This window comes from Nylanderia fulva, unplaced genomic scaffold (genome assembly GCF_048542155.1).
Source record: "Nylanderia fulva isolate GAGA-0341 unplaced genomic scaffold, ASM4854215v1 Scaffold35, whole genome shotgun sequence".
Taxonomy (NCBI): Eukaryota; Metazoa; Arthropoda; class Insecta; order Hymenoptera; family Formicidae; genus Nylanderia; species Nylanderia fulva.
Window position 1 is genome coordinate 498,676 of NW_028190422.1, and position 22,220 is coordinate 520,895.

At 42.6% G+C, this 22,220-nt stretch overlaps 1 protein-coding gene across 1 annotated transcript in view; it reads right to left on the reverse strand.

Annotated features, from left to right (window-relative positions):
- The window catches only part of LOC114934931 (MAP/microtubule affinity-regulating kinase 3-like), a 341,090-nt gene that overhangs the window by 162,764 nt on the left and 156,106 nt on the right, over nucleotides 1-22,220 (reverse strand). The window lies entirely within an intron of this gene.

A 22,220-nucleotide genomic window follows, 5' to 3' on the forward strand; every position in this document is an offset into this window, starting at 1 on the left:
CTCGGAAGGTGCAACGTAAGACCTCGCGCACTGATCGCAGCATCGATTACACGGATCGTAAAACCCTACGAACCGAAGCATGTGCCCCGTAGAGGCTACCGGCTACTCGTCTCTCTTTCTCATTTTCTTTCCCCCGGCGGATTCTATTTCTTCCTAAAATCACCCGAGAGCTAATAACGCGTCCGATCGACAGTGTTTACCGGTTCGATACGCGCGTACCAGGTACCGCTGTAAAACCGTGCCCCCGATCCTGTTTCTTGACACGCGTGTTAGCGGTCACGGGAAACCGCGCCGCGTAAGCGTATATTTTCCAATCGAAATGCCAACTTTTTACGCGTCAATATTACACGAGCTGCACCGCGAACCGGCCGCGTTTTATTTCTAATGTGAATATTGCGCAATCGCTCGATCTTCGAGGTTTCGTGACTGCAAAAAAAAAAGATAAAAAGCACTTGGCGAGATAATTACTGATTTATCAGAAAATTGTTATGTGTATATAAAGATGAAAAGCATGTCGTGAGATAATTATTTGCTTATCAGATTTTTCAAATATATGTGTAATTTTGCAATCAATTTTCTTCCGGCGCGGCGCGGCGAAGAGGCGCGAACGGAAATGTAAATAAAGCGAATGGAGATGTTTCGAGTGTTGGAAAGCGTTCGACAGGCGTTTGAGAGAAACGAAAGAGAAAAAAGGTTGTACCGCATTTCGCGGATGATTCGCAAAGCGATTCGCACAGGCACCGCTCGCATGCATAAATGCACACGCGGTTGCGTGGTATTGTTTAGAGGAGCGACTGGGGTCGGTACACATGGCCTGCCAACCAGATCGCGGGTCTCTGACCTTACCGGGCGTGTAATCGATGCTGCGATCTCTCCCGCAGCGCCGAGGAGGTCTTTATGCCGCCGCTGCAGCATCTCGCGCCCTCGAGAGCCTCGGCTTTATTGTGTGTTTGATGATGCTACCGCCACAGGATATTTATCCCGCGTGTTCCGCGGATACGGGAGATGCCTTTGGCAGCAGCTTGCCTCGAAAAAGAGACAGAAAAAAGAAAGAAAAACTAAAGGACGAATCTCTCTCGCGCGCGAGATGAACATCTTCAGTAATCTCGATCGGTGCCGGCTAGACAGAAACACCAAGTGTGACTAGCATTTCGTGACGCAGCAACAACGCGTCGAGAGGATGTTATTAACCAGATTTTCAGAAAAAAGTCGAAACCAACGCACGCGACGAGGATATCAGCTGTTTCTCGGGGCGCGCGTCTTGGCTTATCATCTTTTTCCATAATCCACGCTTATGCGGCATTAAATATTCTCTTTAATTAACTGATATCGAACCTTCATAGAGCCGCGCAAGAGAAATCGATAATAAACCTGAATCATTAATGCAAATGAAGACTCGTCTACGTACGTTTAAATTCTCGCTGTCGTATACTAAACGCTTTCACTCTCTTTCTACTACTTTGATTTTTACGTTATTCTTAACATTAAGATTTTCAATGGGATTTATAGAAATAAAAGAGAAATATAAGATATCTTAATTATATATTTTTTTGATTGCCCATTAATCTTTTATAGCATTTAAAATCCAAACCACGTTCGATAATAGCGGTCACCTGTCAACGAGGTATGTATAATGGCGATGATATGTATATTTTAAATCCGCGTGATTTTCAGACATCTTACAGACATTTCTCCGCGAGATTTCTATCGAAACGGAAGCTATCTTTAGCGTATCATTCGACGTATTTCCGAGCCGCACACACGCGGGGTCATTACGCCGCGATCGAAGTCCGCATCACGAATTCCGATCGTGGAAATCGTAGATTCGCAAATAGCTTTGCGAGATTCCGCCGAGGCGACCCGCCGTCATTCTGTTCCCACGGAGCCGGCGCGCAATTACGGTATCATTAAGCAGGGTAATTTTAAACGTCCAAGTTCAACAGGCGATACAGAGTACCAAGTAAATCGAGCTTTTCCTCTGCCCTTCGACTCTGCCCTGCGGAACTCGTGATATGTACGCACCCAGTTACGTCTCGAAACCCACGAATTACGCGGACCTAAATTAAGCCTTTATGTACTTTGCTCTTTATTACAATCGATTAAGTTCACCGACGACGCGTCGCACTACCTCGACTGGCTATTTCTTAAAATATCTTTTATTTACTCTACCGAGACATGTCTTATTTATTCATTTGGACATTTATTTTTTTTTGAGATCTTGTGTTAAAAAGATATCAAATATCTTTATTAAACAATGAAGTTTTATCGGGATTTTTTCGAATCTAATATGATTTCGTGAAAAAATTCTAATAAGCGGAAACGTTTCTCGAATATTTAAAGAAATACTGAAGCAAGAGTATTATGTTAAAATTTGATTAAGAATGCAATTTTTCAGGAGAATACTTGTACCTTGATCGGCAATATTGACGTCCGCAAATATCACGCACGGTGACCGATGCCGCTCATAAAGTCATTACCGCGATCGAGACCCCAGGCCCTTGACACGAGTCAAGAGCCAGCTCTCTCCGTCCGTGCATGTTGTTAAATACCGGAGTTGACATCGTTTAACCCGTCTTTCCGCTGTCTCCCCAATCGCCAGTCGACGAGACGAACGATGGACCGCATTCAGATCCGTTCGTCCTCCTCGATTGATACCATTTTTTTTTTTATATAAGAGACCTTATGTAAAATATATAATATCTTATGTAACGAGACAGTCATTTAAACTCTACAAACACGAAAAATAAAATCAAGAAAAATGGCAACAAAATTATCGAATAATTAAATTCGAAAATTTTACAACAAAATTTTTAACGAAACTGTAAAAGGAATTTATCGATTTTATATCAAAATTTATTACATTTTACTATATTTTACTCTTTACGTGATTTCAAAGAAACGTCACATTTATAAGATTTAAAATGACACGATTGTGTCAGCATTTAATCTCTTCACGAATCAACTATATCAAGAAATTGTTAAAAGGAGAATCGACAGCTGAATTATATCTGATAGAACACTCTATAAAAAAGGGATCGCAGAGATATATAATAAAACTTTTCTCAGATACTTGATCAATCTCGATACCTATAATTCGCGCAGTGTATCTATAATGTTTCCAACTCCGAATGTTCGAACCCTCTCTATTCTCTCAATTATCGGATCGTCGGATCTTCGTATCCGCGAGTTCTTGGATTCTCGTGTCAAGCCGCTGTCTCAAGTGCTTTTACACCGGGCAAAGGCGTTTAGTCCAATTACTGTCTTTCGGTGCCCGCGCCGTCCGTCTCTCACGCGCTTCGCTTCGCGTTAACTCGACCGCTTCTCCTCCACGGGTCAACGAACACACCCAAGGGAGACGAGCGACGGCATAAATGCACGGTATTCGAGTAATAAACTCGAGGACGAAAACCATCTTTAAGAGGCCTTGACGGCGGGTAACCACGACGCCGAGGTAACCTCGTCCAGTCCACCGACGAAGGTCTGACCGGAGGCCAATGGTTGGCGGACCGCACCTGTCGCGACCGACGATCAACAATTTTCCCTATTAGCCAACCAACTTCCACGGCTGAGACGCCAGTCACGGCAGCTTGCAAAAGTTACAACAGCTGTGTACACGTTCGCATCCTTTTCGATCTTTCATAAAAAAAAAGAAAAATGATGGCGCGACGACGGTAAAGTAAAATCAATCGTCGTTAGACAGCCGACACACTTTCCACACGATATTATCGTCCATTACTACTTCAATTTTGATACCACCTTAATAACACGCTATATGCAAATTGCGAACATCAAAACTATCATAAAATTGTCTAGTGAATTTGAAGCACTTAGTAAAGCAGCGGTCTAATCTAATAAAAATTAGAAATAGATTGATGGAAAAAGGCAGAGAAAATTTGTCACAAATTCACTTGCGGAAGTCTTCAATTTCCTTGCCTTAGATTATTTACATTTTTGGTCAGTGTTTCTTGGAACATTTTCATTTAATCAATCGATATAGGACGAGCAAAAAAATCCGGAGGCATAGACCCGAAAACGTAACAACGGGGCTCAGTCGACAGGCGAGTAAGCAAGCAAGCAAGCAAGCAGGAAGGTCTTGTTTTCAGACGGGCACCGAGGTTGCCCCCTGAACCGGATCGCGGCATTAACCTCCAGCGGCGTTGTATATCGCTCCTCGTCTCCACCTCTTTGCCTCCAACGCTACCATCACGCCTACCTCTCGCTCTCTCTCTCTCTCTCTCTCTTTCGCTTATTCTCTCACATTGGTCCGCGCGAACAACATCGTCTTCGTTAAGGCACGGCTCTTTACGTCTGCTCGCGGCATAAGTATACTCGTAAGTTTTCTCACAATTTCTCGGACTTATTGGATTTGCCGCAGCAAATGCAACTGTGCAATGCGACATCGCCAGTGTTCTTTCTAGGTTGCAGCAGAGACAGCCCATTCAGAGCTCGGTCAATCCTCTGCTTTCAACTTTTCGAATTCGCTTGGGTAAACGCAGTCCAACTTTGGAACACAACGTATGAAATTGCGAAAAGTATATCAATGGATTTAAATGATAATTGTATAAATTGAATCGCGGGTCAGTGAATAGAAAAACGAAAATTGTTTTGATTTATTATCTTGGAAACTTTATATTGAATATATAGATTAATGATGGATGTAACGTGATGGTTTATTTATCATCGCAAACGAGTCGTAACGCGCATTAAAGTCTCCCTCTTTAACCCTTAACTAAGAGATCGTGAAGGATCCGGACGACCCTATCCATTTTTCACGCAACGAACCCTTCCTGGCGATCAGAAAACAATTTATGTTTAGCCACAGCCTTCGCACCTGGAAATAAATACGTTCGAAAATCTTGCGTATATATTCTTCCAAGATCATAATCATCCCTCTCTCTCTCTCGTTACACGAACATAGCAAATATCGCTCAATTTTCTCAGCATGTTGGATAATTTATGTTAAGTGAACTCGGAGAGAGCGCTTCCAATCTTACGCAGTTTTGCTCGAGGGCCGAAACGAATACGCGATTTTAATTCGACTTAAGAGTGACCGAGAGAAAGAGAGAGGAGCAATCTCTCGTGCTTTGCGAAAAGTGTATCGCTGCGGGCTGACCGTGTAGCGTGTCTCTCGCTCGCAGGGGGAAATTACCGCGGCCGGCTACTAACAAGGTTGTACAAGGTGGGACGATACGCTTAAAACGTTATTACGCTCGCGACACGAAAGTACGCTATAGATTACGAGATTTCGTGGAAATAGCCCGCGCGCCACTAGACCGTATTAATTAAACGCTCTTACGACGAGAGATACGACCAAGAATTATAGTTTAGTTAGGAGAGCGAGTTATACAAGAGCGAAGCGGAAGAGCAGAAAGTGGAGAGGAGAGCAACGCCAGTTAACCATGCATTAATCTGGAAAACAAATCTAACCTGCCGCGCGCGGCTGTTTGCTTAGGAGAGATTTGGCAAGAAACTTACTCCTTCTCCCTTTCTTCCCTGTGCGTGTACGCACGTACGTGTGTGTGTATTTCGCTCGAATTGTACGAAAGGTTGAACTCTGTGCGGTTGGATCCCCCTCGTTGGTCCCTTTCACATAGACGCCCGCAAATCATTTGGATCTCCTTGCGATTCTAGGACCGAAATCCAACATCGAGTCTCTCCCTTCGAGTCCTTTCGTTTCCGCGCCGCTCTCACAACTATCGATATTTGCACGTAATCAATTGAAGTGGCGACGAGCAATGTGTCACGTCTCTCTCTCTCTCTCTCTCTCTTTCTTTCTCCTCGTCTGACAGAAACGCTTTTCTCTCTGTCGCGAAAGATCATTAACACTTTGTCGAGAGAGCGGTAATGCGCGAGAATTGATATGAGAATTATACGGCGCGCTCATCAACGACGTATTAATGATTCATTGAGAATCTCATTGCATTACGACGATGAGTTTTTTATCGCGTTAGCTGTCAAGTCGAACGCGTTTTTTTTTTTTCTAACACTTAATTACCGCGCGCTATGGTTGAATAGCGCAAATATTTTTTCAAGAGAAAAAAGCACACGCGTGTCACATGTGTTCAATTTATCGTTTTTTTTTCTTCTCGCATTTATTCATCATTTCTCGCGCTAAATTGCCTCTCCTAACATTTATCGTAAAAAAAAAAAAAAAAAAAAAAACGTGGAAACGAGAAAGATCGATCGCGCCGGACGAGCTTCTCAATTTTGCTAATCACGTGTCGCTCGCGAAACGTTAATTCGTGAGTTAAATAGGTGCGTGTACGCACAACGCGCGCGCGAGCTATTAGTCACCCTTTTGCCCGAGCAATTACGGCACTTGGTCATAACTCCGTAACGCGCCCGTACACTAGGACTGGGTCAGCCATTAATTAGACATTTTCTTTCTCTGCTTATCCCAGGAGAGAGAGAGAGAGAGAGACAGAGATAGACCCGGATGAGAGAGAACGATCGCGGCACGCATTCACGACTTCACCGCGAACACGCGCGCGTGTTTCTACCACCGCTAATCGAATACCTGCTAATTACGCTTGTAAAGCCTGTGCCGCTCGAAAACCCCGCCGACATTAGAACTCCGTTCTTCGAGAGCGAACAAAACCCGTGGCCCGTCAATGTTGTTTGTTCACCTCCGCCCGATAGAACGATATTCATGATGATTCGTGATGATAGTGATTCTTCACGGAGAGTGGCGGCCGAATTTACGACGCTCTAAACCCGTTTTTTATATTATATAATTTTCGTGCGTATATACCGTTATACTCAGAAGATACACAAAGTAAAGGCGAGAGGAAGGACTCTTGGAGGTTCGGGAAACTCGTCCGTTTCTCGTCTTTCGTTACCTTTCGGCGGGTCTCCGGTGTTTCTTGATAAAACGTGATGCCCGAGAGAGAGAAACGAAATACATTATTTCACGGGAGCGACTTTGCAGCTTTTCACTCGGCGCTTCGCAATCTGCTTTTACGGCTCCGTACGGCATTCGCTTACAGGTGGAATGCAAATTGGAAGAATATACGAAGGAAACAACCGAGCCTTATGTTCAAGGAATACTTTGGTTTCGAGTATCACTCCAATTCTGTCAAATTATTCAATGTGAAAGAAGCTTGAACAAGTAAGGTCGACAAGCTGTTTGCTCATTAAAACTCTTTTATTGAAAAAAAAGATGAGCAATTAAGAAAGATAGAAATAACGCGCCTCAATTATATAATTGATAAATTACTAAATTGAAATAAATTGAATGAAATTGAAAGAAATGTTCTTTCATATAATCAAAAAATACATCAACAATATATATATCACGCAAATTAAACCTCAATGCTACAGATCGTAAAAAAAACGAGATATACCGTTGATGTTATATAATTAAATTAATTAGCAACTAAAGATACGGGTCGTAAATTATACAAAGATTTTGCGATCGCGAGAGGCGTCGGGATCATTCGTCGAAGATATTTCTCGAGGATGTGATCTCGAGGCTTCATCAGAGGAAACAGAAATCGCGAAAGAGAGAGAAAAAAAAATAAGATATAGGTAGAAAGAGAAACTGCTCTCGCATGAGAAAGAACGCACCGCGCAGCGGCTACGTGGTCGTAATAGCCATCGCAGAATGGATGGAAGGGCATAAGAAGTAGAAATAAGGAAACGAGTAAATTGAGCAATTCCAGGAGTATATACTCCCCTGGGCGCGGCGCGCGCCTGATTGGTCAATATTCATATTTTTATTCTCCTTTTAATACTTATTTCCTCCTGTTTCTCTCTCTCTCGCTCTCTCCCCTGTAATAGAGCGTAACAGCTTAATGCGCTATAAACGAAAGCGCTCTGGCCGGCCGGTCGATCGTCGATCAGCTGTTGCGCGGCGCTGACCGGCTTAATTCCACACACTCGGCGAGTCACGGCCGATATAAGCCGATTTTAGCGGGACACGCGTGCGTGCCTGCGTGCGACCGGATACGCAAACTAAAGTGGTCGCGCGTTGCATAAGGGTAGCCGTCGCGACAGTTTCTAGGATGAGAAACGAATGGAGGAAAATTTCTAGGGTACAGCTGTTTTGACACTTTCATTTCAAACACGCTCGAAAGATGTTTAAATCGGCAACGAGTTGAAATTTTTTTACTATTCCGTTTACAGGATGATGATTGGCGCTTTTTAACCGTAAGATAAATGAGAAACGGAATATGCGCGAGTAAATTCAAGAAACAGCCTCAATCTGAAAAATATTTGTAATCTTGACTGGTTGGTAAATGCACGCCTCGCTCCTGTCTACCGCAAATTGATCGGTGAAACTTGTGAGAGGTTTCCGCGATTTGTCGCTTTCCATCAACGTATATATAGCGGATAATGCGATGCAGACAGTGGGTAGACACTTACCGGGAATTATACGAACTGCTACATAGACGGCGGGACAGCGCGCGGGTAATTAAATGGATACGCCGATCGAGGCTCCATTAACGAGAGAGCGTTAATTAACCGCGATAGTGTCGAAGTTTCTTGTCGTCGGCGAAGCGAAGCGGAGTTACGCGGTCGCCGTGATATTCGTGTAACTGGAGTTAAAGGGTCTGGCGTAAGACAGGAAATAAGTTAAACTTTCGTCAAACTTTTCCAACGCGGATAACAGGACTGTTTTGGAAATTGTTTTCTTTAAAGTTTCAGAGACAAATTGTAGTAATCTCTTCCCCCTTTTCGATAAAAACGATTATCGAGAGAGAGAGAGGGTTCTGAAATAACAAAGTTCAGAAATTTCAACAGGTTCCTTAAACATATATATAAACAAGATCTTGTGCTCATCGAAAATAAGTTACGTAAAGTTCGCCTTCCGAGCACAGGTGCACATGACAGGCGCTCCTTTTTTATAGATATTACGGGAACAGATCTTTTTCCAAGCATTTTCTTGTCCCTTATCGCGTTCAGATCCTCGGACTCTCTTTACCAGTTCGGATTCAGCTCGAACATTGCGGAACGACGCAGCTCCGGCGAACCGGAGGTCGATCGAGGGAGACGGGAGTTCGCGTCGATGGCGTGGGAGAGAAGGGGCACACACAGGCGATCGGATGCTCGTGATCGTTTGTCGAGAAAAAGACGGAGAGACGGACGGAAAGAGACGAGAGAATCGCAGGATAAATTCGCACCTCACGTCACCGTCTGACCTCGTGCCGCGGGGCAAACGTCTGCGTGGCTCGGTGCAATGCCACGACGGCCGGTCGGCAGCGCAAATAATCCACAATTGCATCGGGAATGCCAGCAAACGTTGACACCGCGCCTCCTCTTCTCGAGGACGAGCCAAGAACCGCGTAAAACGGACCTCGAAAACGGACCGCATGGCCGGTTGCGCAACTCTTTCTCCTCGTTCAACAAGTGATCGTTACTTGCTAAAATGAACAATTTTATCTATTTCATTTTATCTCATAGACAAACTTAAACACTAATGAACGTCGGATCCATCATAGAATCTGTCAGACGGAGTAAGAAATCTTTTTCGCGCACCATTCTTTTTTTTTAATCCAAGTGCGATAATTGTTCAATTTAAATGCAAAAATTGTCAAGCACGCATTATGTTATACTTTCCATAATTTAATAAGTGAAAATACTCTCTTGTTAGACAATTTTATAAATTTAATTTAGGTCTTCTGTAAAGACAAAGACGTAAAAACTTGCGTTGTATGATTTATCACAGAATAAATTACGTTTGTGAGAAAAATAATAGCTTCATTATTATTTATTATCCTTCGCAAGCTAAGGCCTAATTCGTAAAACTACAAAAGCTGCCGAACGCAGTATGTCTATATATGTCTGCTGAAAATAACTCATGAAACACACATTCGGATTTTTCTCTTAAGAAATAAAAACTGAATGCTGAAAAGGTTAAAGACACCTCTTTGTATATTCAGAAGGAAACTGGCGTCGCGTAGATAAGAGACTTCCAAAGAAAACACATACAGCTCCAACTTTCGCACGAGATGCCTTCTTTGCGGGGGTTCATCGACCCCATCGAACGCTATTTATCCGATTAATCACGCACAACACGTTGACATCATTTTTTTCCCTTTGTTCCTAAACCGCGGATTCGCGTCACTGATTAAACAAGGAGATCGAAGGCACCGACGATTACTCATGAACAGTCGCGACACCTCGGCCGCGAAGTAGGATGCGTAATATGCATCGTTTAAATCAGGGTCGAGATGAAATAGCCCGTAAAGTAAGATACAAGGAATAAAGAACAAAATGTTGAGACGTAATAAAAATTAATGATCAACGCCAACCTCCTTCACGGCGGTGCGTATTAACAAACTGATATTCAAGTATCGTGTCTTGTCAATCCGTAATAAAATAAAATCTACAAGAAATCTTTTTAAAGTTTACGAGTATTTTGATGAAAATAAATTATATAGCGAATAGGAATATATATATGATAAAAATAATTTTTTTTTCGTACATAGACGGACCGTCGCGTATTTCCATATTATTTTTTCTGACCGAGGTTAAGATCATATCTCGACGCCTCAAAATTTTATACCGTTCGCATATCTTGTCCTCTACATTTTATCATGTCTCGTTTCCACTACCGACGTAGTTTTAACGCGGAGCCGATTCACGCGACCTCGAGGTGTGCATACCAGTCGCTTTATAGCCGGTTGATCCGATCTCGAATCGAGGACCGGAGTGCCCGACGCGTTGTCATTAACGTTGTCGAGATAGCCGCGTCTCGGAGCAGGGAGAGTCAGATGGGGAACCCTGGCACATCAGGAAGAACGTCTGTACGTCAACACGCGCAGCTCTAGAATGCAAATCTATTCTGTCTATAATAACATCTCGAACGGCGTATCGAGTGCATTTAGCAGCGATATTAATTCGCAACGAGAGACAGTAAACAATTCCATCTCTTGCATATCGCGTACACGACATAAGGTAAACAATATGACCGTGGGTACCGGAATTATGACAGTTATGGGCACACTTGAAGAAATATCGTAGGAAAATAAAAAAAAAAAAAAAACTCGGTCCCCTCGTTTCGCAATAAGGAAAAAATTTGCATCGCTACATCTCAAGCGTGGCCAAGGCTGAATTAACCAACAGTATAAAATTCTGTGCGTTCGTGGCTTTAAGAATTTATTAGAACGATTATAATATTAAATTCTCTTTTCTTTATTTCGCGATCGTACGATATCCTGGGATTTTATCTTACGAAACAAAAAATGATATTAATATTAATTACGGTGGAGAGCAAACATTCTCTATCTACGTCGGCAATTTTTATGCAAATGCCCTTCTCGAATATCAGCAAGATATTTTTGATTGAAAAGACGGACAAAAATTGACGGTTGTTGATTTTTAATTCCACATAATATCATTTAATTATTATTGAAGTTATATATGATTTAATTTTCTTATTCTACACAATATCATTAAATTTTTGTTTTACCAAAGTAATATCCTGATTTTTCTTCACGAGAATCGCACGCAATCAGCGTCGGCGAATTTTCGAGTATCAGCAAGACTACTTTAGATTGAAAAGACAGAAAAAATTGACAGTTGTTGATTTTTAATTCCACATAATATCATTTAATTATTACTGAAGTTACGTGGTTTAATTTTCATATTCCACACAATATCATTAAATTTTTTTACCAAAGTAATATCGCGATTTTCCTTCACGAGAATCGCGCGCAATCAGCGTCGGCGAATTTTCGTTCCACGCCGTCGCGGCCGACTTATGCTGATTTTATGCGAGCGACCTCGGTACGATCCTTCCGTACCAATTTGAATGAAAGTATAAGCGCGCGCGGGCGAGGTGTAGAAGAGTGACAGGAGGGAAGGGGAGAGGAGAGGAGAGAATATTCAACGGGATGATAAACGGGAGCGGGAGAGTGTCGCGTAAATACGTGCCGGTGTTCGGTCGTGGAACTCTCGACGGTGCCTTCGCTCGTCGTGAGTCATATTCTCGATCGACCGCCCGTCCGGCCGACGACCGCTGCGAGCGTGAATTTGTCAACAAGTTCGGAGTGTTTTACGGTGCTTCTCTGACTCTTGTAGGAGAGACAGCCTATGCTAAATAAAGACACATTCTCGATAATAAACAGAAAATATTCAACAAGATTTTTCCTCAAGTCATATATACACATTCGGTGCAAAATTTGATCAATTTCAACTAACTGATTAAACCCAGCTGTTTCCACAATCGTAACTTCTTTGATAACTTGATACGAGGCTTGTGTGAAGAATTGCGATTATTATTTCTCTTATCAATTCAACGAACCTTATTACCGTAACGTATTTATTTAGTTCCATCGCGCAATTAATTATCGCTCGTCTAAGAATAAAATAAAAAAAGAAATTAGAGAACATCTCTAAGCTCAATTATAAATGTGTAGATATCGATAAAAAATAGCGACGTCGCGAAAAGTTTATACAAATGTCAATGCCACTCTTTCAGTCGCTCGAGAAGATAAATTTTATTACGACTCGATGTCAAAGACTCCTCTCTTTACTTCAAGCGAAGAGATCCCGTGTACGCGCTTCGCGCGTCGACTGCACCTTTTAAATTGCGGGTGAACGAATTACGAGCGAGAGCGATAACGAAGTTTATCGACCCGCGGGTCCACGACGAGGCGAGGCGTCGCGCGCGCCGGAGGCACTCGATCGAAAGTATATACGCGCATGTGGCAGTAGCCGCACTAAAGAGGAGAGATGACTCACGCGAGCGAGCTGTTTGCACAAACGGCAGACCTGCTAACTGCCGAGAGAGAGATGCGACCGACCTCCGGCGTACTCTCTACGTTCTCACCGATGCGATACGATGCAACGACGGCGCCGTAGACGGGACCCTCGCGGTCCCGGATCAGGGCTGACGCGGCTATAACGAGTTCGATCACCGCCGTCGAGGAAAGAAATCGCACCGAAGGATCTCGCGAGTCCGACCGGGATCGACCGCGCGCGCGGTTTATGCCCGCGAATTGATAGGTAAAGGCGAGTTTCGGCCCGCAAGGTAGTAGAGCTGGAAGATTGGCTCCGCGTGTGTGAGTATGTATGCGTGAGATTTTTTAGGAATCCTTCCCAGAGTCCTTGAGATACCCCGAATACCCGAACATCTGCTGTCGATTCTAAAATCTTGGAAATTTCGAACAATTTTCGGAGGAATTGTATAGAATTTATACATTATAAATTGTAATGTTAAAATCCGTTCGTAAATCTTTCAAGATAAAATATTCCGACGTTTCCTAATTCTTGGGATCTTGAAAAATAATTGTGCTACATATTTTTCGAATCGTAGAATTTCGAAAGGTTGATCAGTATTAGAATTGCTAAATGAAAAAATGTTTAGCTACATTGTCGATGTGTTTAGTTAGTCGGAACCTTGAATTTCCGGATTCTCGCTCTCCTCGGCCTTCTCATATGATAATCGAGGAATCGGGTCCTATCTCGAGTTAATGCATATCGAGTTTATCGCACGATTGTGCACCGAGCAGAGACCGCTCATGAACTTTGACCTTGTGTTCGAAGGGCAAGGCCACTCCCGGCATCCGCACTCGAGAGTGCCTCGGCCATCTCTGTCTCTCCCCAGCGATCCCTATACTGCGGTCGACCTACTGCAGTTGGTTCGTTACCGCCCAGAAAAACCTGCACCGACCAGTTCTTGTCGATTTGTGGGCAAACACTGAAACGCGCTAAGGTCGTGCGAACCTGCCTCGCCGGCAATCCGCTTCTCGTGCCGCGACCGGTTGGCTCCGATCCGATGTATATACGCGTCTGCCTCTTTCGGTCCCGGGATCCTCTTGAAACCCGGGCATCTGTCGGCGACTCTTTAAAATCCGTTTGACTCTCCGCGCAACACGAGAAAAAAGAAACGAACCAAACGAGAAAGAAATCGTAAAACCAAAGTTCCGTAACTCCGCAGAGATCGCTCGCTATTAGTATTGCGTGGGAGATTTCGCTGAAATATTGATCCAAGAGAAAATTCTATGGAAATACTAAACTTTCTTTTCACTCGCGTAATATATCATCTGCACATACATGTATGTTTAACAAATTGTTTTAATAACGTAATTTAGTAAATTCGTTGTGCTTCGATCTAAACAGCAGTAGAAGCATATAATTAATTGATACGTCGAGAGTGTATCACCGACTCTATTCAACATTTTCCGAGACAACGAACCACGCTCAATGGGAGGACCCGCCGGCGCAACATTAATTAGAGTTAAATTGTTTTGTCGTTCGTCTACTTAATGGGACGGTGTCAATGGACCTTCTGAGAAACGCGACATCAGTCACCTCGCGTCGTTAAAGTCCCCCGCATTCGCGCTTAACACGAAAAGCTTATTTTACTATTAAGACAGGCCCGTCGCAACGAGCGTCACGAGATACAATAATACGAATAATACTCCGCACGAAATATACACATTATTTGTCGCTCCACGGACAAACCACGGATAATTAGGAGAAAAACACAGGCCGCAAAGTTTCTTGGAAATCCAAGTATACACAAGAATTGAAGAACTGAAAAATTCTGTCACGCGTATAATTTATAGACTCGTTTAATTTTCATTTGCTCATCAAACTCTCTACAATTTGCATATAAATAGCATAGAAAAAAACTTGCAAGAGATAAAACGAGGGACTGTGTTATTTAATCAAAAATCATTGTCCTTATGTATATAATCTAGAAGTAAGAGGCAGAGAGAGAGAGAGAAAGAGAACTTACAGATTTATGAATCAATTGATTTATAGATCTGGCAATCTACGGGTCCATAAACGTACCTATCTGACATCTAACGATCTGTAAATGTATTGTAGATCCAGCAGAGATACGGATTGTTCAGAACTAGCTATTAATATACGAATGGAGCAATTCGCACTCGCGGTTTCTTTTCCCTTCCACGAATAACTCGACACGAATGTTAGAGAGCAATTTACAAAATAGATATACGCGGTGTCCGAGAAATATACGACCTATTTGTATATCGGGAATACGCGGCCAAGTTTCGTCGTCGAGGTGACCGGATGAACCGATCAAGCTAAAGGCGCCCATTACACGCCGCGGTGATTTCTCTATCGTCGAACGCGTATTTTCTCGCCGTATAAATTTACATGCATGCGCTACGACCACTTGGGTTTAGGTTGCCTGGCTTGGCTCGGCGTGGCGTCTTCGTCGCGCCACGTCGCCTTCGCCCCGAAAATTCCCGGTACGAGCTCGACCATAAATCCGGCCGTGTATCGCCGCCGTGCGCGGCGACTCTCGGGAGGGAATTAGTAGCGGCAGCGAGCGCTCGTTTCCGTGACGCTCGTTTTCGACCTCTCAAGTCCGGGCTGCCGTATAGAGGTATATACCTACACTACAAGCGTGACTCCGCGATGACATACGGCGTGGTTGGTGCCTCATCCGCGTGTTCGTGCGCGAGAGCGCGCGATACGCCGTTGATTAATCGTAGGTACGATCATTAGCGGCCCATTGGGGGATATACTCGGGACGATGGCCTCATATACGCAACGGTTTTACGGTCCTCTTCCCTCCCCCACCTCTCTTCATGAGCTGGCCCGGATTAATTACGGGATATCATAAATCAGGTTCACTCTCCGGCACCGATCGGATTCCGGTACCGATCGAAATTATTCGATTAGGCCGACCGAACCTGCCTGCCTGCCTACGCGACGAACGCGTCGTCATAGTCGCGTTAACGATATCCAATCTCCGCGTGTGTCCGCCCAACGTGTTGGTCAGCCGGTTTCATAGATATTGATTAACATTAAGCGCTATAAATCATCGCGGGGAAACGTAATCTAGGATAGAACTCGGAATTTTCACGAGTCTTTGTGAGTGACGGTAGCAGCGTTTAAATGACCTTAAATTTTATTATATCTTTCTCTTTATCATTTCTCATATTAATTGTATTAATAAATGTAAGCGTGAGCTTAATAAATTAAAACAAAAGTTTTACTTTATATGTATATATTGTATATATACTTTAGAAAGTATAAAACAACTTTTGTCTACGAACGACGGAATTTGTACCGAAATTATTCATCGCAGTTATATGACTTTCACAATCCCCGGCTGAGAGCCTGGCAGTCGCAGCTATGACTCTAGAACAGCATCTTCATCGTGCTCTCGTGGAAGGATGACTTAAACACCATTAGAGCTCTTAAGAGGCTTGCCTGGTCTTATCTCAGCGCTGCTCCGTTCTGAAGATGTCGTTCCAGCGTCTCGCGCGTTGAGAAAGATGTATATATAATATGTATAATGCAGGTACATGTTTATCGACGAATGGATGTCGACTTTCGCGGTTAATGATAAACGCGTGAAACGTGAACGCGGTCATGCAAACACATTTTTTTTTTTTTATGTTTATCGAGAAGCAATGACGCCTGAATAAATCGCGTTTTTCATCAACGATGATCGAGAGTTCGCGAACTGGGTCGTGTAAAGATAAATCGTTGGCAGGCAGGCACCCCTAGAGTAGAGGCTTGCGCCTCTTCCTCTCTTCCTGGATTTTCATAATTTATAATTTATTCAACATTAAGATATTTTGCTTGAATATATCTTAGTTGACACATGTTCAGATCAATTATCAATAATAAGCTTTATACGGTGAAGCTCTTCATGATCGCGTTTTAAATGACATGTCCTTAAAATCTCAAAGTTCAGTTTTTAATTTCTAGTTTATCAGTCTTTAATAAGCGCGCGTCAGCTTTAAAAAGGTCGAACAACTCTTCGATGAAGTAGAGTAGTTTAATAGGGTCAGAGCTCTCACATAAAAAATCGATATCTCTTTCGAGCGCTTCTGAGGCGGAGTCAGTCAGGCGAATGGAAAAGAATGGTGAAGACCATAAATTCGTGCGTTTATACCTGCATACGCCGGAAAGAGAGCCCGGAGGAAAGCGAGTACATGGACGAGGATAGCACTTGGATCGACGTCCAGCGTCGTGACGGCAACGTTGAACGGCACCCCGTTGAAACGGGCACTTAAATCGTCATAACTCGCCGGTTCCCAGAAGGAGCGTTTATTTTCTCGACGCGGAGGTCTATAAATATTTTCCCGATATCTCCTTCTCGAGTAGTTTGCCCTCGACGCGGTTTTATGCCGAAAGGCCCAGCCAATAAATATACATTTGTCCAAATGTAAAGACATATGTACATCGGTGTCCTTATCTTGGCTTATCATAAGCAGTTTCACCCGCATTATCTTTCATCTTCAAATGTATTCTACAGTAATCTTAACCTTATAGGAATCATTATATTTAATAGTCGCATCAACGAAACTTGATACCGCGATATAATAATTTGTTATATCGTAAGGATGACTAATAGAGAAAATATATCACAATGAAATATATCATCTATCATCGTCACAATACATAGGTATATTAGGCTTATCTTCCGAAATGTATACAATTTCAAACTATAGCTGATGCTTTACAGTTAAGATGAAGGAATGTAGAATGATATTCGTGAATCGCGTTCTCAAGCACTGGAATATGATGACATATGACTATGAGTACAGTTTGTAGTGTGTTGAAAGGTCTCGCGTATGAGTAAAGTGCGTCAGTTTTTATCCGACATATCCGTCGTACAAAATAGAGTCAACGCACATGGCATCTTGCGATTCTTCGGACCTCGAGGCTCTCTCTCTCTCTCTCTCGCGTCACGCGTTTCCCGACAACAATGTTCCCCCTTATTCGGGCGGCTCATATCTCGGTTTACCGGAGACTCGTGTATCCAGCGGGGTCACTGGCATAGGCCAATATTTGAAAGATTTTATGCGAGTGTGAGAACCCCATTTTAAATCAGGAACAGAGACCGCCTCTGTTTTCACGTGCGGTCGGCCTGATCCGCCGACATCGATCGCGTTCGACGAAAATTACGAAATACATCGGGCACGCAGTTATGCGAGAAATTCGCTCCGCTCCAATGAATGTAAAAAGAAATTAATATCTGATGATTCTTGCGAGTGGAAAATTTGAAGCGATACGGTCTCGGAAATAACTTACGTCATTGTTAATACAGTATACAAAGTTGTCGTTAAGATATTTTATGAAGTTTGTCTTCATCAAGAATTATTTCACCTCTTGGGAAAAATATACGGGCGATAATTGAAAGCATACATATATTCAACGTAGATGTTATTCGAGTTTCTCGAACTGTGTATTATTCAATCTGTCACTTCATCCCTGAAATAATTAGTGATTCAGAAATGATTTAAACAGTATGAACTTTTGCCCACAGAAATACATACAGATTTTGACAAACAAAATATTGGATAATTCCACGAAACTATAATTAATCGTCAAACAATAATCAAGATTTAATATCGACCTCGTTTTTCAATTGATACGCGAATGAAAAAGATCGACGCGCCTTGTTTGCGATGTAATAAAAGCGGCACGAGTTTATTTTCAAAACGCGATCGATCGTGTTCGCATCCAACGGGACGGTTTTCTTTGAAGTATCGGGATCGCGATGAGAGAGTATAGAGGAGAGCTCCGTTCCAATTATTATCTAAACACAGCGCGATAGAAGTCTGCGTTTAATCAAAGATTAGACATAAACCTCGTTTAACGTGCTCAATCTGTCTAAGAAGTGCATCTTTTCGTTTAATCGTTCTCGAAATCGGTATCATAATCTCTGTACGCTCTGGCGACTTAATTATCTGATATTTTCCAAAGTTGATATATACAATACATATTTTATTCATTAGAGAAAGATCGCTCTGCTCTTCCTGAGAAAAAAAAAATGAACAAAAAGAGTTTACGATTCGTAATACTGACGGTTCAGAAATAGGATCTAACAATTACTTTTTTTATCCGTACAATTTTATTATTACGAGCTGGAGTTTCTTCCTCGTATGTGCTTTGAGAAAATGTTAACTGCTTACCTAAGATTACACGAGTTCAACTGCATATAGTGTTTCCGTATGTATTCTATAAAACGTTAGCTTTGCACGGCAAAAAGTCAAGTTAAACAAGAGCAAAGAGCGTTTACTCTACATTTATTCTTACACAGAATGTCCCGTTTCGCGTCTTTTCCTCCGTCACCGTAATCCCATATCTAGCATCGCGACATTACGGAAATAGCTGTAAAGTCGATATCGCTACCTTTTAGTTCCTACCCTGCGTCTATAGATGCGTTTATAATAGACGTCGCGTTAGCGACGTCGCGACTACTTAACTCGCGAATAATGCCGCGGCACAAAAAGCATTTCACGGATTTCCGACGGAAATCGACGCGACGCCCGTGCGGTCTGTCGAGAGAGAGAGAGCTTTGTATCCTGGACCTCGAATATAATGCCCATTATTAATTATCTGCCAGAGCGAGCCCTTCCGAGTCGAGTGTTATGCCCGCCTGTGTCACTGCGGTCCTTCTCTACAGAGTCCTATACCTACCTTAAGCTCGCACCGTCGCCGGTAGTCACGTCAGATTTCCCGGCAACCAGATCCCGCGCTCATACTCGTTAATTAATTCCTGAATCGCAATCAAAACACCCTCCTCCTACCCGAGCTCTCGTCGTCATCTCCCACGATCCCCGGCCAGCCATCCCGACTTCCACCAGTCAACCCTTATCCAGCAGTGACACGTGCGACAACGAGCGGGTCAGCCATTCCTCTCCCTTCGAATATATATATATATATATATATATATATATATATATATATATGTGACAACAAGTGCCGAAACGAAAGTGTCGAAATTATTTGTCAAATATTTACTATTAAAACATTAGCTGTGCGCCGTCCATCCGCCGTGAGACTCTGTTAATGCTTTCTGCATATTTACTTGTATCGTAGAGAAACACACGCGTACACTTAATACATATTTCATGAATTGATAAGTCGCCGTGCGCGTCGCTTTGAATATGAATAAGACTCGAGGCTTTCGCTCTCTCTCTCTCTCTCTCTCTCTATCTCTCTCTAGCATTTCTCTCGTATATTCCTTCTACCTGTGTTTCACGTGTAAACAACATTTTACCATAATCTGTAATATCTATCTTTCATGAATTATCTACTCGGTACCTGTATATTATAATACGATGTAATCAATACCGCTTAAAATCGAGATGGGTTCAGTAGCTCCGAAAAAAATTGTTTCATCATTTTTCTCGCGCGCAGACAATATCGCGGTGAAAATAATGACGTATGAAAAAAAAAATCGTGACGAAATGAATTCGTTCCGCCCGACTCGTTATATCGCGGATATGTCAGAGAGCGATGCGAGAAGGAAAGAAGGAAATATGGGGGAGAGGATGCGTTTAGCTACGGTCCTGGGCGCGAAACCGCCCTCGTTCGAGGCGACGCACACCGAATGGGATCGTGTGCCGAAGAACCCTTTTACATTATCCTCATAGACCATTTATCCGCCCCGAATCGTGCGCCATTCACTTAGGGTAAAATCCACCGATGCACGGCATCCTGTTTTTTTCCATTTCCTATACCGCCTGCTAGGAACGCGATACGTATCGGGGAGAATGCGATCCTTCTCTCCCTTTCATGCGCATTACGCATATAAATTTTTGAAAATAAAATCTCAAATAGTACTAATACTCGACACTCGCCTATGGATTTTAATTTGAACCGTCGACAGAATTCCAATATTGTATATAAGCCAAAAATTTCAACTTTTAAAATTATATAATATAATATTATGACATTAATTAATCAAACTGTATGAAAGATTTTAAATTACCTACGTATTTCGGGCTAAATTTATATAAAGCTGATTTTTCCTTAATAAATATATATGACGTGGAACGTTTATAGATTTGGCGATCAAAGATTGAGACGTCGCGTCGTGAATCAAGATAAACGACTCGGATATAATTTTTAGCGAATAACGAATACCTTTCGAGGTCATCCGACCGAACGTAAAGTGCACACTGACTCGCGGACTCAAAGAGGAAGTTCCTCCTTAGAGTTCTCTTTCGAGCTAAAACGCATTAAAGTTTCGCAGCGGGCGATAAATCAGGCAGCGATGGACGCGTTCCATTTTGGGACGAACAAATAAACAACTGACCTCGTTCACCATAGTAACACCCTTATGCCATCGGTGGCGTGTCCCCTGCGGCTGACAGAAAAGCCAGAAAGGGCCAGAAAGGGATGGCGAAGAGGAGAGAAGGAGAGAGAAAGAGAGAGAATTAAAACAGAGCGTAAATCAATGGCTCGGTTTGGACATTAAAGAATATAGAATGACGCGTGATATTTTTATGACCAAACGAGTCGTGGGAATGCAGCCGCGTTGCAAAGAGTCGACGAAATAGCTTACGGGAAAAGAACTCGAAAAAGAACTTACTTAAAAAGAATTAACCGGAAGATTTTGTATTTCTGGTCTTGATTAAATTTTTTTACATCTTTTATTGTCGCGCTTACCGAGCGAAAACGCACGGGCAATTTCTCGAAACGTTATTTCGGCGCTGGAGAGTTAACATTCAGGTCTCCAAGTCGTACAACAGAAATTCAATGGCATAAGCCAGCGTATAGAATGGAGTAGCTTTAATTCCGACTCTTTCATTCGGCGTCCCTTCAAGAGGGTCACTGGGCTATTTTCGCAACCCTTGCTCGCCAATCTCGCCTATTCATAATCAAAAGGGTCGCCGGATCCTCGAGGCTTTTAGCTTAGGATAGAGAAACAATCGCGACAAATTATCCCTTTCAACGATTTTGTCTTAACCTTCTTGAAATCCTTTAAAAGAGGATTGCGAGTGGATGGCTTTATGTACATAATTGAATCGCTTATTTCGAAAAGCACGCGAGGGTTAATTTTGCAAGAGACGCAGAAAAACTGCCCCGTAAGACGTTTTTATTCCTAAAACTTCAACGAGATTATTCATCAAGATCCTGATAATTCATAATGTGATATATATCATTGGATTAATTAACATAAATTTTCCTTTCGGGGGGAAAATTGCTTCATTTTTCTTCTCTAACAATCAGCCCAACCAAGTTTCGTAAAAAATGTATCTCTTACCCTTCTCAAATAAGCGAATATAAATTGTTATACGAGTCGACTTATCCGATACATTATTTTTTAAGGGACTAGAGAGAGAGAGAGAGAGAGAGAGAAATTTAATTTTTATTTTATAAGATTTTCGTTCGCATTTGTAAGATTTGTATAAATAACTCGCGTCGTGAGTAAGGCGCGATTACGATGATGTTACATCGAATCGAGAGAAACAGAGGCTGCATGGGTGCAAGATGCTTGCGTGCAAGAAAGTCAAGAGTTTCTGCGAAAGGCATTACGACTGACC